We start from the raw sequence: 17,288 nt of genomic DNA, 5'->3' as shown, positions 1-17,288 counted from the left end.
CAAATGTAGGAATGTAAATGCACATCGTGGGCACACATGTACCAGATTCCTCCCTGCCTCCCCAGATACATTTGTAAACTTTGGGTATCATCTAGAAGTCGTTTATAAAAGAGAACTCGAGAGAGAGGCAGCATTGTACAATGACTTGCCCAATGAAGACGCCCAATACTAGTTTATTGAATACAGTAAGTAACCCATTTAACTGGGCTTATTCCATTCATTGGTACTGTCTTCTCTAGGAAAGAGAGGAGACCTGATTTAAGTTCTATATTAGTTCATTAAAATGATAGCATGGGAAAAGCCTGAGCAGAGAGGAACTAGAGCTTTATGTAGGTTGTGTAGGAAGTCAGTAACTTTCCTGACTGCTTTTGTGACCTTAGGCAACTCACTTAACTTTTATAGCCTTAGGGTTGATTGTTGACAAGCCCAGAGTGAACAACTAATCTGATGAAATCAGGGCTTTTGGATAAGTGTCTCAATCATACTTAATCTTTAAAATAGCTATCTGAGGGGCTCCTGGGTGGCACAGTGGGTTAAGTGTCTGACTCTTGGTTTCAGCTCAGGTCATGATATCAGGATCCTGAGATCAAGCCCCACATTGGGATCCTCACTCAGCAGAAATCTGCCCACCTCCCTACTTTTGCACATGGGTGTACTCTTTCTCTGATATAAATAAATAAATCTTTAAAATAAAATAGCTATGTGATGAGGAAACTAAGGTTCAGAGATCATGGGTATGGGAATGTGCTTTGACTCTTGAGACTATACTAGTAATAACTTCAGAAAGCACTTAAATTTGACACAGACCTGCTAGTAAAGACTGGATAATGTATCATCACTTCCCTTCAGCTTATGTTTTTCTTTCCAATACTTGCCAGGCCACAAGGGCAACATGGCCAGAGAAATTGACTACCCACTGCAGATTCTAGTTAGTATGAAAGTCCATAGGAATGAGATCAGTTGTGTCATACAGAATGTTATTGCAGCTTAGAGGGTCTGAAGAGTCACAATCCTCAATGTCAATTTGACATCACAGGTTAGTTTTGTGCCCCACTTATAATGATAGCAGTAACAGAGTGTGGAGTTGTAAATATAGAGACTCAAGTTCTTATCCCATCTCTGTCATGAATCTGAGGTATGATTTTCAGAATCATCTGTTCTCTTCTCAACCTTGAATATCACTTTGTAAGGCTCAACTAGACCAATGCACACAAGAGCACATTTAAAGTATAAAACTCTTTACGAGTGCCAGCACTTACAAACCCACAAGAAACTTGTCAAGGATAGGTGGTGTTTCAGATCATTGATTCACAACAGTGACAATTTCCCATTGCCCACCTCCCTCCAACCTTGGAGACATTTTTGGCTGTCAGACTGGTGGGGGATGGTGAGAGGAGTGGGAGTGGGCAGGTATTGTCTGCTACTGGATCTAGTGGGTAGAGAGCAAGAATGTTGCTAAACATCCTATAATGCACAAGACAAACCCCCCAAATAAAGAATTACATGGTTCAAAGTGTCAAAAGTTATGAGGTTGGAAATCCCTGGTTTAGACAAATAGGCTAGAAAATAGAGAGAGAGAGAGAGAGAGAGAGAGAGAGAGAGAAAACCCTTCTAACGAGTTTTATCTCATTTCCACTCCTCTCCAATTCCTTTCCAAAGTAAATAAGAGAACTGTGTCAAGCTAACACATTCAGAGTCAGAAAAATTTAAATTGCATGGATACCCAAAATGAACTCAGGGAATATGTAGTTTAAGTTAAATGATCTTCATAATCAGCCAGAGAATGAGGAAGTCTCCAAAACCAACTTTCCCCAGAAGTTCTGTAGTCCTCTAATCTTTAATTTCTAGCTCTTAGGCTTTTGAAGAAAACAGGGGAATCTCTTGAGTCCTTTGGACAACATGATTTATTTTGCTTATTTGGTTGACCATCCACATGCCCAAGCTCAAGCCATTTCTCATCTCATTTGAAAATATATAAGGAGCATTGCTCAAGCAATGTCACCAGTGCTGCTTACTTCTATTTCAGACACACTAAGTGGGCAGGTAAGAAGCGTTGCGTAGCTACAGAGGGGAAGGCACAACAGTGAGTGCTGGGACACAGTTAATTACTCTGTTGTGGTATGTTCTCTCCAGCTGAGTCTCAGCACCACAACAAGCCATTATTTTCAGCAGAAATAATGGAGTTGCCAATTAATTCAGTGGAATTTTTGACTCGAGGTACCTCTTTAGTATAGAGCAATTAGCTGAAGCCCTTTGCTGCTGGGAGGGCTGTGAATGCACTCCTCTGTGTGTCACACAGCAGCGACTTCAGTCTTTGCCTGATCTCTGACAGATCCATCACTGAGCTCCAAAGGACATAGTATCTCCAAGGGAACGGCTGGAGGAGAGGAAGATAGTGCTATGGGGATAGATAGAGAAGATATTTCTCTTCCTAAGAGAGATTGATGTCTTTTTACACTATCCATTGCGTGAAACACCATGTACAGTGCTATATTTCTCTAAAATTCTTGCCTAGAAGTTGAAAAGTTGATTAGAGCAGGTGCCTGACCTGGTAAGATCCAAGCTTGAGTAAAGTGGCCTGCCCTGTTCCTTGGAAATGGAAGGAACAGGGTGAGAATAGGTCCAACAGTAAGTGGGAGCTATATGATTCAATGGTAGTGGTTCTCAAACCTTGGTTCACTTTAGAGTCACCCAAGAAGCTCTTCAAGACACTAAATTTTTAAATCCAGCCATGGACATTGTGATTCAATTGCCCTGGGGTGGGATCTATGTCTTTTCATTGTTTTCCTGGAGGATTCCAATGTGCAACTGAATTGGAGGACCCCAAGAATAGTGTGGGCCTTGACAAGGAGTATGGGTACCACCTGGGAACTTGTCCAGAAAAATTATTGTGTTCCACTCCAGACCTGCTGAATCAGAAACTCTAGGGATTGGACCCAGAAATTCATGTCCATTTGGTCATTTGGAGGCACAGTGAAGTTTGAGAACCACAGCAGGAGAACCATGGGTTGCTCTGTTTCTTTGCCATTCACTGTTATTTAGAAATATTGGTACTGGTAGAGTCTGAGTCTGGGCACTTTTTTTTTTTTTTTTTAAAGACTTCCCAGCATTGAAAACTATTTCTCTAACCTTTACAACTAGGATCATGTAACTTCTACCTCTATGGTAATCTTGGTCTCCTATGTGAGCTAGTGGCATCCCTACCTCCTGCTTAAAATGAATTATAATGATAATGGAATAGTTACTATAGTTACTATCAATTTCAAGAGTTCACTACAGGGGCTTTAACTGCAAGGACTAGAACTCTAGATGTTGTTCTTGTTGTTGGCTGGGGGCAGTGAAGTGGTGGTATAAGGCCGTAGCCTCCTGGGCTCTAGATTTTAGAAGCCAATGGGAGGCCAAACCCCTGATTGTTGGCCTGGGTTGAGTAATGAGAACTGTGGTGTTTAGGAAGGGAATATTTCACCTCTGGGCTCTTGCAGAATAAAAGGGAAGCTCCAGGAATCAATGCCTGCATTGAGCAAGAGTCCTAATTACTGCCACATGTAGAGTCAGTGTGTTCATGAACGGTTCCTTGGGGAAGCATGGGGAGACCACATTGTGTGTTTGTTACTACGCACCTGCCACCAGATTGTAGAAGTCAGATTTCTGACAACAGATTGAATAAAAATTAAGTTAAAACAATATATGAATTTGCTGTCTGCTGTTAAAATTTTATGAAAACAGATGGGTGAGCATAATCTCTCAGAGGAACTCATCCAGGCTGAGATGCTTTCTTCAAGCTGCAGGTGTAGACATTTCAAGAGCCCCCTGGGTCTCCTTTTGAAGAATAGAAGCAAAAGCAAAAATCTAACAGAATTGCACCATATATGGTTCCTTTCACTAGGTATTTGAAACTATTCTAATGATGAGAGGAGAGAAAGAGAATCCAGATATATTTCCATATCACATAAATAGAACATGGAGATGTGTGTCTGTTTGATTCATTGATTCTCCAGGTCAATCAACTGAAATTCTAACAGTGCTTTTAAATTTTCCTAGACAGTGGTAGGCTTACAACTACCTGAGAAGTCTCTAAAATTATAAGGGGACATCAAAGAAGGAAGGGAATTCTAGTGAATTAAGTCCAATTTTATAGATTATGTGCTCTGCAAACAGATAAAAAAAAAAAAAAAAAAAAAAAAAAGAAAACAAACCACAACATCACTTTGAATCCTGGCTTTAAAATTTATTAGCTCTGATATCTCGGGTAATACCCAAACTTCTGGAAGTCCTGGTTTCCTCATCTATAAAGTTGGACTGTTTTAAGAACTAAATAAGCTAATGCCTATAAAACAATCAGCCCCTTGCTTATTAGAAAAGTGTATATATGCTGTTGACGGTGATGAAATTTGGGGGCTAATTTTGGGGAGATTAAATGAAAACCCTCAAATTTGAGCCTTAAGCATCCACCAGGAATTAAGATGAAAATCTATCTTATTTATATTAAAATAAATGACACTTATACTGAGAATACAATAATTTAAATCAACCCTATTTTAATAACTTGTACCTTCAGGGACTTAGATGATATGTTGGATCATCTAGAACTTCCAACTTATAAATTCAAATGCTGATCTAACATAAATAATCTAGAATATGTACAGTGGACAATTTGCAGAGGAAAAGACACAAGCTCACTTTTGGAATAACAATTCACTCCCTTCAGTACATATGTTAACTCTGGGAATGTATTTTTAATTTGTCATTATAACTTTCTTGTTGCTGAATGTATTAAGTAATGTGTTAACTCCCATATGCTCATGACCTGTGAAAAGGAAGCACATACTAGCTACTATTCTAAATTGTACTTTCAGGAACCCTAAAAAGCACTGTCGATTCTAATTAATTCAGTCTAAATTTATTGAACTCTTATAAATGTGCAATGTACTGAAGTGTGAAAGAATGGTCCCTGTCCTAAAGAAATTTATTCCCTAGGGTATGTATACATATAATTCAAGGAAAAATAGAATCAGAACTAAACAAGACGTGTAGAGAGCTCTGGAAATGAAAAGAAAGGAAACATGGCTTCCAGCTGGTAAGATTAAAAAAATATAAAATGAAAGATAAGATATTTTAGGGGCTTTGAAAGAAGAGTGTGGGTTGTTCCGGGTGGAACAGGGGAGGAATGTATAAGAAATTCTCAGATGGGAACACCACAGGTATGAAAGTGAAACGATGATATATTTTAATTAAAAAATTCCAGTGTGCTGCATATAATGGCCACATTTAAGACCATCCAGGTAGAGATTTGATAATGAATGGTGGACTAAGCAGTGTATATTCACCTGAGGCCAGCAAGAGATGAGAAAACTTAAAGATGTAAGTGAGATCAGAGCTTGACCGTGAGAAGAGAACATGGGAGCTAGAGATAGGATGTCTTAGCAGTCAAGTGCACATATAGTATTTCAGGCAAGAAGGACTGGTGGTCAAAGCTTAGGAATAATATGGGAATGGAGACATGGCGAAGGAGAAAAAACACTGTTTTGGTGACTGAAAGTTCAGAGAGAAGAGGGAGGGAAGGATATGACATAATTTCCAAGATTTATTAATAATCCTTTCTTACTCACTCATCCTTGTGGTCAGGAAATGGAGGTTATGGGAAGAAGGGGAGATATGAGGAAAGACCCTCTGGATGCATGCAGGGCTGTGGAACAGAAACTGGATGAATAGATGTGGAGTTTGGGTAAGAGCTGGCCACACCATGAATTTATATTTAGGGTTCCTCAACAGGACAAAGCTGAAGCTAGAAAGGTTTCACCACCAAAGGAAAGCATACTGGGCTACCTCTCTTATAGGGTTTGGGGGATGCGGATGAAGGTCTAGTGATGACTATTACATGTGAAAAGAGAAGATATTAAAGTAAGAAGATACATGTAAAAATAATGACCCTATAATAGTGCCACAAATCAAGAGAGGCAGCCAGCAGCAGATTACTTTGAGTAAATATTGGAAGACAGAGAGCCAATGGTGTCAGCCTGAAAGGTAAAATAAAGCAGGAACAGCTCATGGTCACCTGATGAGATGCCCTGATGAGATGAGATTAACCCTCAGGGAGAGTGAAATGTGGAGGCAGGGCCTGGGGCCATGCTCAGAGTAACTGATTGTGAACTTCTTTCTTTCTTTCTTTCTTTCTTTCTTTCTTTCTTTCTTTCTTTCTTTCTTTCTTTCTTTCTTTCTTTCTTCCTTCCTTCCTTCCTTCCTTCCTTCCTTCCTTCCTTCCTTCCTTCCTTCTTTTCTTTCTTTCTTTCTTTCTTTCTTTCTTTCTTTCTTTCTTTCTTCTTTCTTTCTTTCTTTCTTTCTTTCTTTCTTTCTTTCTTTCTTTTCTTCTTCTTCTTCTTTCTTTCTTTCTTTCTTCTTCTTTCTTTCTTTTTTAAAGATTTTATCTATTTATGCATGAGAGACACACACAGAGAGGGAGGCAGAGATGTAGGCAGAGGGAGAAGCATGTTCCCTGCAGGGAACCCAATGCAGGACTAGATCCCAGGACCCCTGGATCACAACCTGAGCCAAAGGAGACTCTCAACCACTGAGCGCCCAGGTGCCCTGTGAACTATTTCCAAAACAGCTGAGCTAGTTGGGTAGCTCACTCCCAACTACCTCCTTTCACTACTTGTGTGCTCCTGCACAGAGAAAGTGGGCCCTTGGAGAGAAATCTTTAACATTATTTGCCAAAGGAAAACGTGTGATCTTCTGGAGGAGAGTCCAAGGGTGGGTGATGATGTCTCAGCAAACAATCTAGTCCTTCATATAAAACCACGGTGAGGGGATCCCTGGGTGGCTCAGCAGTTTAGCACCTGCCTTCCGCCCAGGGGGTGATCCTGGAGTCCCGGGATCGAGTCCCTGGATCGAGTCCCATGTCGGGCTCCCTGCATGGAGCCTGCTTCTCCCTCTGCCTCTCTCTCTCTCTGTGTCTCATAAATAAATAAATAAAATATTAAAAAAATAAAACAAAATAAAACCATGGTGAAGGGAAAGAGATCAGTGAGGGTGGAGGCTGGTAATACCACCAATCCTGAGTGGAATATTTCTTACTCTAAAAATGGAGTCCTGCCTGCCTGTCTTTCCCACACCAGGCACTCTACGGAGAAGGCTGGCTACAGCCTGTCATGTTATAAAAAGCACTTAGACTTCCAATACATTTAATGAGGACCAGGGAATTTGTTTTTCTAACAAGTTCTCAAGTGATGCTGATCCAAGGATCAGCTTCATGTAGCAAGGGTCTAGGAAAGGGAAGTTGTGGGCTGGAAGGAGATTGTTGTGAGCAGAAGCAGAAGTTGCTGATTTAAAAGGGTTTGATTTAAGGAGGTGATTAAAAAGGTGGCCAGAGAGGCAAAGGGGCTGGTAAGGAGTAAAGACTAGGCAACCCCTTGAACACTGTATTAGTTTCCTAGTATTGCTGTAACAAATGACCAAAACCTAGTGGGTTAAATACAACATCAGGGACACCTGGGTGGCTCAGTGGTTGAGCGTCTGCCTTCGGCTCATGGCCTGATCCCAGGGTTCCGGATCGAGTCCCATGTGGGGCTCCCTGTAGGGAGCCTTGCTTCTCCCTCCACCTGTGTCTCTGCCTCTCTGTGTCTCTCATGAATAAAAAATAAATAAAACCTTTAAAAAATAAATAAGCACAACATCAATTTATGCCCTAACTATTCTGGAGGTCAGAAGACCAAAATCTGTTTCACAGGACTGAAGTCAAGGTGTCTGCAGGACTGGTTCCTTCTGAGGATCTGAGAAGAGAAGCCATGTCCTTGCCTTTTCCTGAATCTAGCAACCAGCTACAAGGATTCCTTGACTTGGGGTTCTTACTTCATCTCAAAAGGCATCTCCTTAAACTCTTTCTCTGCTTGCAGCACATCTCTTTCTCTGAATCTGACTTCGCCTATGTTTCTCTTCTACACTGGACTCACCTGCATAACCCAGGATAATCTCATCTCAAAATCTCAAAATCTTCAGCTCAATCCACATCTGCAAATTCCTTGTTTTTCCCCCATAATGCAACATGTGCCAGTTCCGAGGTTTAGGACATGGACATATTTGGGGGAGGGGAGCATATTCAGCCTAGGGCAAACATGTACATGTTCAATTAAATGTCCCTTCCTTTGTATAGCCTTCCCATTCTATATCGCTACCCTGTACCGAGAAGTGGAATAAAATTATGTGAAGCCAGACTTCATCTTGCTCTCTCCCCACATTACCTCAAGGCATATCTGCTCTTAAACTATCACGTACCTCGTCTATATCTCAAAGTAGTGGCATCCTACACTGTCCAGGTGATTCTAAACACAGCGTAACTTAAATCCAGAGCTCATCTAATGGACCACTCATTTTAAATAGAAGTTTTCCTTCCTTAAAGAGTAAATGATAAAACAATAAATAATCCTTTTTGGCAGATCTTATTAATATCTTTCAGGGCTTACTTCAAAAATGGTTACCTCTGCCATATCTACATCTAATCATAATGTGAAAGGAACATGACCAGGAGAGAATCTTGAGGATTTGGAAGTTTCTCAGATATAATTATTGAACTTGATAAGGCAAATCATCCAATAGTTATGGATTCTCCTTCTCCTAATTGGATCATTATGTTCTGGAAAGTTTGTCTCGTAAATACCTCAAACTGACTTCTCTTCTTCCAGGTAAGTAATTGGCCATGAGATACTCTCATACTAGTCTTTCTCCCCCTCTCCATATATTCTGACTTGTTCTTACTTCCCACAAACCTACTCTTTGACATTCTGAGTAATAGATCCTTTTCTGTCCAATCCCATTATTTTTAGTTTGCTCTCCCCTAAACTAAGACATGACTGGATACATGTTTTTGTATAAGACAGTCCTTTGTGTAGAACATCTGACTCCTTTACCCTGTGGGCAGGTGAAGGCAGCTGCTCAGGAGAGGCTGTGCCATCCAGTGGTAAGGGGTGAGAACTCTGTGGTGTCATTACTGCTTAGTTTGGATTCTCACTCAGACCTTTGCTGGCAATGACTCTTTAAACAAGTAATTAATTTTGGAGGCCTCATTTCCTCTTACATAAAATGGAGACAATCATCATGATTGTATAGAGGGGCATTGTAGGAATCAAATGAGATAAGCTATAAAAGCTGGCATACAGCAGGTGCTCAGTAAATATTGGCTCTTTTTGATTTTGAAGCTGGGAGTGCCATTTTTTTTTTAACATCCCTATATCTCCATAACTGGAGTGAGGTGTAAGCAGCTTAGTCTGTGATCATAACTAGTGCTCGAGTCACTGTGGACATCAGCTCACTTTGCCAAAGAGCATATTTAACATTTAAGGTATTACTTAGCTTCCCCAAAACAAGTTACTGAGAGATAGTTGTTGTCATTTAAAATGATGCAATGAGCTCACCGTATCCATATATTTTTTCAGAAAGATAAAAGACATTCTTAATTGTTTCTCCTCACATATAAAAAGCAAGCATATATGCCAGTCTCCTACATGAGAAATATATTTCTCCACAATATAAAGATACAGAAAATCTAAGACAGGAAATTAGTATTTAAAGAGTAGTTGTCATCCAAGACTATCAGAGTACCATAATTCCTTAAGATTTTTATTATATTTAAATTTATAACATATTTTATTGCTTAAAATGAAACCTTTAAAAATTAGTCTCTCTTAATAGAATTGAGAAGGAAAGGAATTAATCGAATATGATTTCCCCCACTTTTCCAGACAAGAATGTTGGAGACATGGTAAAGTTATCCAACCCAAACAAGATACAAACTTTTCATGGTATAGTGATGCACCCCTAAAATTGCAAACCAGTACTATCAATGTGAATAGAGTGACAGGGGATTTGAATGGTGAGTTTGATCTATTTCCTTTTTCTCAATTTGTTTGTAGATAAATGTTACCTGCTTATTAAGGCTTATGGTACGTTTCTCTTATACCTTTGCAGTTTAAGTTCAAGTGACCAACAAAGGGATTTAGCTAGACTTTTATTTTCTGCAGTTGCAGAGGTGGAGAAAATCAAGTATTTGATATTGTCTGAGTCCGTTTCCTGGTCTCCAGTGAATTCCCCACTGGCTTGACATCTTAAATTAGCACACTCATTCCTAACTTGGTTTTCTGAAATTGAGCTAATCTAAAATCAAAGGAAAACTTAAGTAAAGTGTTTTCCAAGTAAATAACACCAAGAATGTATGCAACATTTGGTGGGGAGAAAAACCTCATATTACAAGACTAGTGTGCTTGAATGTCAACTCTATTAATTTGGTAGGTGGTTTTGTAATGTGAGGTTTCTGTAATCTGACATTATCGTATTGTGTTCTCCTTGTTCCCATTTACTTATTTCCTTGTCTCAATCTTTAAGGCACAAGTCATCCCACATGACTCCGTACACCTCATATCATAGAATGACAAACATATAAGAGAGTCATTATTAATGTAGGTGGCTCAATGTGTTACCCAACTCAGAAACGCTGCACCTGACAGAAAATCAGCAGAACACCATGCTTAACCCCAAGTCATGAATGAGGGGGGTAGATTTTTAGGCATCAGATTCAGGATAAAGTGGAGTAGAAGATAATTTAGTGGGATCAGGGTTATATCCTAAGATTATGGACATTTCTGGAAACAAAAACCCACAGAAGCCTAAAATTTTGTTTCATCCTATGTGTGTAATTATTTTATACAAATACAGATGTAAGTTTTTACATCATTTAGTATAATTTATAAATAATATTATAGATGTAACTGTACTTTAAAAATATGACTAGTGCTAATAGCCTTCTGCTAGTCAGTAAAGGAAAGAAAAAAGATAGGTGTTTAATACACTCGAGAAGCTTACAATCTTGGAAAGAAAGAAATTGGCAAAGGAGTTTTTGCCAATGAGAAAGGAGATATATATATTCTAGAAGAATTCAAGAGCTGAAGATCAAAATTAAATTATGGTAGATTAGTAGCTGGTAGAAGGGAAAGCATTCTAAGTAGACAAAGACTATGAACAAAGGTACTGAGGTTGGAATGAAGCTGAAACATTTTGGGGGCAAAGAGTCAGAATAGACTGGGGCATAGAAGACATAAGCTGAAACATGTAGAAATCGAAATTAGCTAGGTGGGAGGTAAGAGGATATCGGGAGATCTTCAAGGCCAGGGAATGATGCTTATACTTGCTCTGGTGGGGACCCAGGTGGTGCCAGAAATTGTGTTTAAGCAGTGCTGTGCTAGCCAGCCCACTTAGGCAATAGCTCAGATACAGGAGATATAGACCAAAGTCTGCTTCTCTAGGAAGCTTTCACATATCAAACCAACTTTGAAGATAATTGGCCAAATTGAAATTCTAAATAGGATAAACACAGATTGTGAGGGCTTATTGTCATTGCTATCTTCTTGGACAATAATAGCTTCTTCTAACATTCCTTTTCAGCATCCCACTGGTACTCTGTTCATAATGGGGTTAGTTGGGGGGTGTCTTAGGACGGGTGGCCCAGAAGCAGGTTTCTGAGACTATGAGAGATAGTCAAGTGCTTTATTAAGGAAATGCTCTCCAGAGATACTGGTCAAAGTGGAGAATCAAAAACAAGGAAAGGGAAGAAGCCAAGTAAGGAATCTATTTCAGGCAAAGAACCAGCCCCAGTCATCCTGCAGAGGAACTCTGGGGTGTAAATTACACCTGAGCTCATTGTGAATTCATCAAGGCAAGGGAGATGGGTTTTAATTTCCTTATGCCAAGTAGTCATTGGCTAAGGAATGCCTGGGGAAGAAGTAAGAAAGTAAACTTCCAGGTACTTCTAGCTCTGTGCTGGAAGATAAAGCAGCCCCCCTGAAAAGGAGCCAGAGACAAGATTCAAAAGAACACGGACATCAGGGGATGGATGCCCCGAAAAGGTATAAGGGGCCTGGGATGGACACCAGCAGTAAATGCTTCCAGAGTACTGGTTGTATGAGAACATTATTTTTTGCCCTCTTTTTGTATTATTGGTCTTAACTTGCAATTTTATCACCATTAATTCCTCTCACCTGAGAATCTGAGACCTAGAATTTGGAGGCTCCAGATTTCTAAGATATCCACTACCTCTTTCACCCCTCCAGTAAGAAGTGTTCAGATTTAATCCTGCGTCGCAGAAAATAATTAGGTCTTTAAAGCCTATAAATTACATTTGTCAGCAGCAGAGAAAACAAATGGAATTTCTGGTTCTCTGGTGGCAATGATGAATGGCAACATTGAGCTTTTGCTGTAAGAAGCTTGCGTGGACATAGGAGCTTGTTTATTGACTCTTAACGAAAAAACTATTAATCCAAACCATTTTAGATGGTGGTGGCCACGCTCTGTGTATAACAGTCTGTGGGGTGGGGTGGGGTGCAGGTGGGGGTTGTCCTACTGTTCTATATGGGTGACATTGCTCCAATGACCAGAGAAAATGCTGCCAGGGCACCACTTTAGAGTAGAACACACTGCAAAAAGTATACAGATTAGACAACCCATTAACTAAGATTTATATGATGCTAGTAGATATTAACAGGGCTGATAGTATCTGTACAGGACATCGATTTCTGACTAACATTCATGATGTAAACCCCTTAGCTTCTGACTCTACGCGGCAGCTTTGCTGGAAAATTGCAAAGTTTAAGGTAAAATGTAATTGATTAAAAACGAGTCTAGAGGTATGGAGTGTGTAGGCTGAGAAGAGAGGCTGGCTTTGCCCTAACTGCTAATAGGGTATTAAAACCAATCTGCACTCCACTGGCAGTTCTTGAGGAATGCAGTGCATGGAAAAGCCCTGCCTGTTCAGGGAAGTGGGCAGGTTCAAGGACTGGGGGCTGTTAGAATGGAGGTTATGCTGTGTGTTTTAGTATAAGTGCTGCCAAAGCCAGCACTATGCTGTGTGTTTTGAAGGTGCTGAAAATAGAACAACTCCTCCCACCCCCAATCCTGCTCCCACATAGTTATTAACTCTTAAAGCAGAAAGGTAACTAAGGCTGCGATTAACTCAGTATACATCCTCCCATTCTCTTCCTTTCTGAGGAAGAGTCTTACAGGAATGGACTATATATTTAGGCAAATGTGTATCTGTAGGAGTTTTCAATCAAAGCTAATTTGCATCCCATAATATCGTTAGTAGGAATCACATTAAACAAATACAATAAACAGAAAGGAGAAACGAAACAGAAGTAGCAAAGCAAAAAGAAACACTCAGCAGTATCTCAGCTTGCTTCTGAGTGATACACGTAAGCAATCAGCGAATAAACTACTGGAAGATGCTCTCCTGGCTTCATGTTCAGAGAAACAAGAGATATCCATTCAAGATCCCAGGTCAATAAAGTTCAGGACAAAAAGACTTGCCGATTTAAAATTTCTACAGTTATTGAGTCACCATCCAGAAACCTACATGTGTGTTCACAAGTCAGGAGTATTACTGTAAAATACAGAAAAACTCTCTAGACCCTGTGGTCAAGGAAGAAAAAACAATTCATATACTTTTGAATCAGTAAAAGGGCATAGGAAAGGTATCTAAAAATACTTTTGAAGTTCCATATAATTTCTCCTCGCTCTGTTCACTCCCTGGAGAGTGAACACACAGAACTGCTCCTGTGTCAAGCATTCATTTAACCTTCCCAGGTGGGGACGCCTGGGTGGCTCAGCGATTGAGCATCTGCCTTCGGCTCAGGGTGTGATCCCGGGTCTGGGGATCAAGTACCACATCGGGCTCCCTGTGAGGAGCCTGCTTCTCCCTCTGTCTATGTCTCTGTCTCTGTTCCTCTGTGTCTCATGAATAAATAAATAAAATCTTAAAAAAAAAAAAAAAGAAACCTACAATGTGGAGGAAACACTGCTACATTCTATGGTAGTGATGGACATGCATGAGGCTTGTCTTCATTTCTCCGGTGAATGTTCCTTGACGTCCTGGATCCATATAGATACAGAAATTATTGCCAGAACAGGCTTCCTGGTAAACACTGACCATATGGTTAGAAGATATTCCTTTTATTTAGGAATTGGAGAATTGGGAGAGACAGCGTCAGTTAAAATGAGCAAAATGCTGGATACCTTAACCTTGCATTCTGTGTGATCAAGGCTGGCCAGAACACATGGCAGTCCTAAGCTAGCCAATACAAGAGTTCCTTTCCAAATTTATATTTCTTAAATATTTCTTCAATACTTGTAAATGAGTTTGAGGTAATTTTTTTAAGCAAATGACATACAGAAAATACTGTAATTAGAAACAGATTCCCTCCCATTACTTCCCAGGCATTGGCCAAAGAAGGTTCTAAAAACTATGAGCAGAACAGTTCTTGCTTTCATGAAGTATTCTTTTAGTGCCAGTGTTATTTTATGATTTTATGAACTAAATTTCTTGGGAGGAACAATCATGATAATGATATCTAAGTTTTATTGAGTGCCTATTATGTGCGAGTCCTATGACACATGAATTAAGGTGTCTTTCTAAAACTTCAAAACAACCTTACAAATTGAGGCTTATAGCTGACTTCCTTTAATTAAAGAGCCTAAAACATAGAAATTAAAATAAATTACTGATTCCCCATGAACATTTAGTCATGCATAAACTATTTTTCAGAACCTCAGCTGACAACGGATATACATAAAATTCCAAAAAATAAGCAGACATTTGTGTGGTGAAACTCAATTTCATTTCTTCCTATTTCCTTGGAAGGACACTTTCTACCATGTTGGAAACTTGGCTGATTTTGTTTAGTACTTCTTAGATGTAGGTGACCTGACCTTCAAACTGATTTGGAGGTCTATAAAAATCCCCTGAGACCAGATTTTTATCATTCAGAATTAGTGTGACTGATATTTTAAGATTAGTGTTAGTTCTGGCTTCTTTTTTTTCAGCTATAGCTTCAGAAACACTTATAATTCAATTTTTAAAGATAGAAATATTTTTATACATATTTATTATAATTTGACCATAAGATTATAAAGGAGAGGCAAAGCTGAACATTCTCCCCAAATCAAATTTAAGAAACAAAACACACTAAAAGGAAAAAAAAAAAAAGAGACAAACAAAAAACCAAACTTTTTACTATAGAGAACAATCTGATGGTTACCAGAGGGGAGGTAGGTGGCAGGCTGGGTGAAATCAGTGATGGGGATTGAAGAGTACACTGGAGGAGGAGGAGGAGGAGGAGGAGGAGGAGGAGGAGGAGGATGTAGAAGGAGAAGGAGGAGGAGGAGGAGGAGAAGAAGAAGAAGAAGAAGAAGAAGAAGAAGAAGAAGAAGAAGAAGGGAGAAGGAGAAGGGGGAGGAGGGGGAGGAGGATGCTTAGCATGGTGAGCACTGAGTAATATATGGAATTGTTGAATCGCTATATTGCACAGCTCAATATATAACACAGTAATTGCATGCTAATATAACACAGTATGTCAACCATACTGGAATTAAAAAACAAATAAGAACAAAAATTCCCACAAATTAACCAAGTCATTAACTAACATTCCAGCATATTAAGAGCTGATATTGAGCTTTCAACATTTTTCTTCTGGGATTTAATTGCCTCTCATATCATGGTTAATAGAAAACACTCTTTGCAAATTACCACAATCTGCTTTCTACCAAATAGGATTTTCCTTACTCAACCAATCCTGCAATCTTGTGTGAGGTAATATTTTAAAAACAAAAATTAAATCTTCCTTGGACCCCCTTCAACAACCTATCATCTATGGATTATTATTAACAGAAGGGAAACAGAGGCACAAGAGAGATCAGTGTTCACAGGGACAGTAAGCAGAAAAAGCTAGAATTCAAATTCGACTCCATATAGCTCTAGACCCTTCCATCTTTCTTCGGTGAATTGCTGCCCTGAGTGTCACTGTTAATATCCTGCTGATACCATAGGTTATGCATCAGAACGTGCATGTGTCTGGTCATGTGAATATGACAAAAATAAGACTCTTCAACACAGCATGGCATAGAGGAGAGAGGCTTGGACCAGGTGCCAATCCCTGATTCAGAGTTCCCTGGCCATGATACCTTGCTGAAATCAGATATTTTGTGAACTTTGTGCTGGTAGGCCACCCAGCTACTCACTGAGCTGTTTCACGGCCTTTTTTTTTTTTTTTTTTTTTTTAATTGGAGTTCAATTTGCCAACATATAGCATAACACCCAGTGCTCATTCCATCAAGTGCCCCCCTCAGTGCCCATCACCCAGTCACCCCCACCCCCCACCCACCTCTCTTTCCACCACCCCTTGTTCGTTTCCCAGAGTTAGGAGTCTCTCATGTTCTGTCTCCCTTTCTGATATTTCCCACTCATTTTTTCTCCTTTCCCTTTTATTCCCTTTCACTATTCTTTATATTCCCCAAATTAATTACCATATAATGTTTGTCCTCCTCCGATTGACTTACTTCACTCAGCATAATACTCTCCAGTTCCACATACCCTCCATCCACGTCAAAGCAAATGGTGGGTATTTGTCATCTCTAATGGCTGAGTGATATTCCATTGTTTCACGGCCTTTTGATAGAGGAACAACTCTTGCTAGCCTGCTTGGGTTCAACACAGCTCTTGCCACCCATATTTCCTTGCATGTTCATTCGTGTATTGCCCCCACCTCCCCAACTGGTTCTAGCTGCATTTTTAAGCTTCCAGAAAGCACTGAGTCTGCTAATGTGCTCACTACCACTGCAACACAGAACCTAGAACAGTGTCTGAGACAGGAGTGATTCATAGGTTGAATGAACAAAAGAGAGAAGGAATGGATTTCAAGATCTCTGCATAACATACTCTTTCATTATCAGTGATATTGTGATTTTCCTCAACATGCTGAGGTGGTTAATCATTGTCCCTTGTATTCATGATCGACTTGGATTTTGGCTTGACTTTATATCTTCTCCTTCAGTTTATGGTATTTGGTAGTTTTGGATTATAGAAGTTTTTTTTTTTTTTTAATCAAACACAGATTCACAAATAAGCATATATTTGAAACTAAAAAGTAAACATTGAAATTCATCATGAAGAAGAACCAGACATGCTGTTTGGGACATTTGTTGTTCCAGACATTTGTTGTCTGGAAGCTACTAAGACATGAAATGGAGAGAAGTTTGGGTACATTTTGGACATGGAGCCTACAGCTAGCCTATGGGCAGAGAGCTTAATCAGTGAGAATGAAGATAGAGGAGAAAGTCTTACTTTTCTCTCTGATGGACCATTGGTTTGCACTGCCTCTTGAAACTCCGTTAAAACACTTATAAAGCAATTAGTCTGCTGGTCTGCTAGAGCCATCCTGGGTTCATCCTTTTCATCAAGCAATTCCTGTTAGGGA

General features: G+C 39.7%; 1 long non-coding RNA gene across 11 annotated transcripts in view; it reads left to right on the top strand.

The window, feature by feature from the left end:
• Positions 1-17,288, top strand: part of LOC140620897 (uncharacterized) — a 65,575-nt gene that overhangs the window by 38,700 nt on the left and 9,587 nt on the right. For 2 of the 11 annotated variants that reach the window (XR_012020633.1, XR_012020632.1), the window contains 3 exons: positions 5,626-5,725; positions 8,453-8,678; positions 9,735-9,865. This is a non-coding gene — a long non-coding RNA (uncharacterized lncRNA). Of the gene's footprint in view, positions 1-4,977; positions 5,078-5,625; positions 5,726-8,432; positions 8,679-9,734; positions 9,866-17,288 lie in introns of all 11 variants that reach the window. The other 9 variants (XR_012020631.1, XR_012020630.1, XR_012020635.1 and 6 more) reach the window with 6 other exon arrangements.

The sequence above is a fragment of the Canis lupus genome, chromosome 29, assembly GCF_048164855.1.
Source record: "Canis lupus baileyi chromosome 29, mCanLup2.hap1, whole genome shotgun sequence".
NCBI classification, from domain to species: Eukaryota; Metazoa; Chordata; class Mammalia; order Carnivora; family Canidae; genus Canis; species Canis lupus.
The sequence above is the reverse complement of the archived record's forward strand: the minus strand, read 5'-3'. Positions and strand labels throughout refer to the sequence as shown.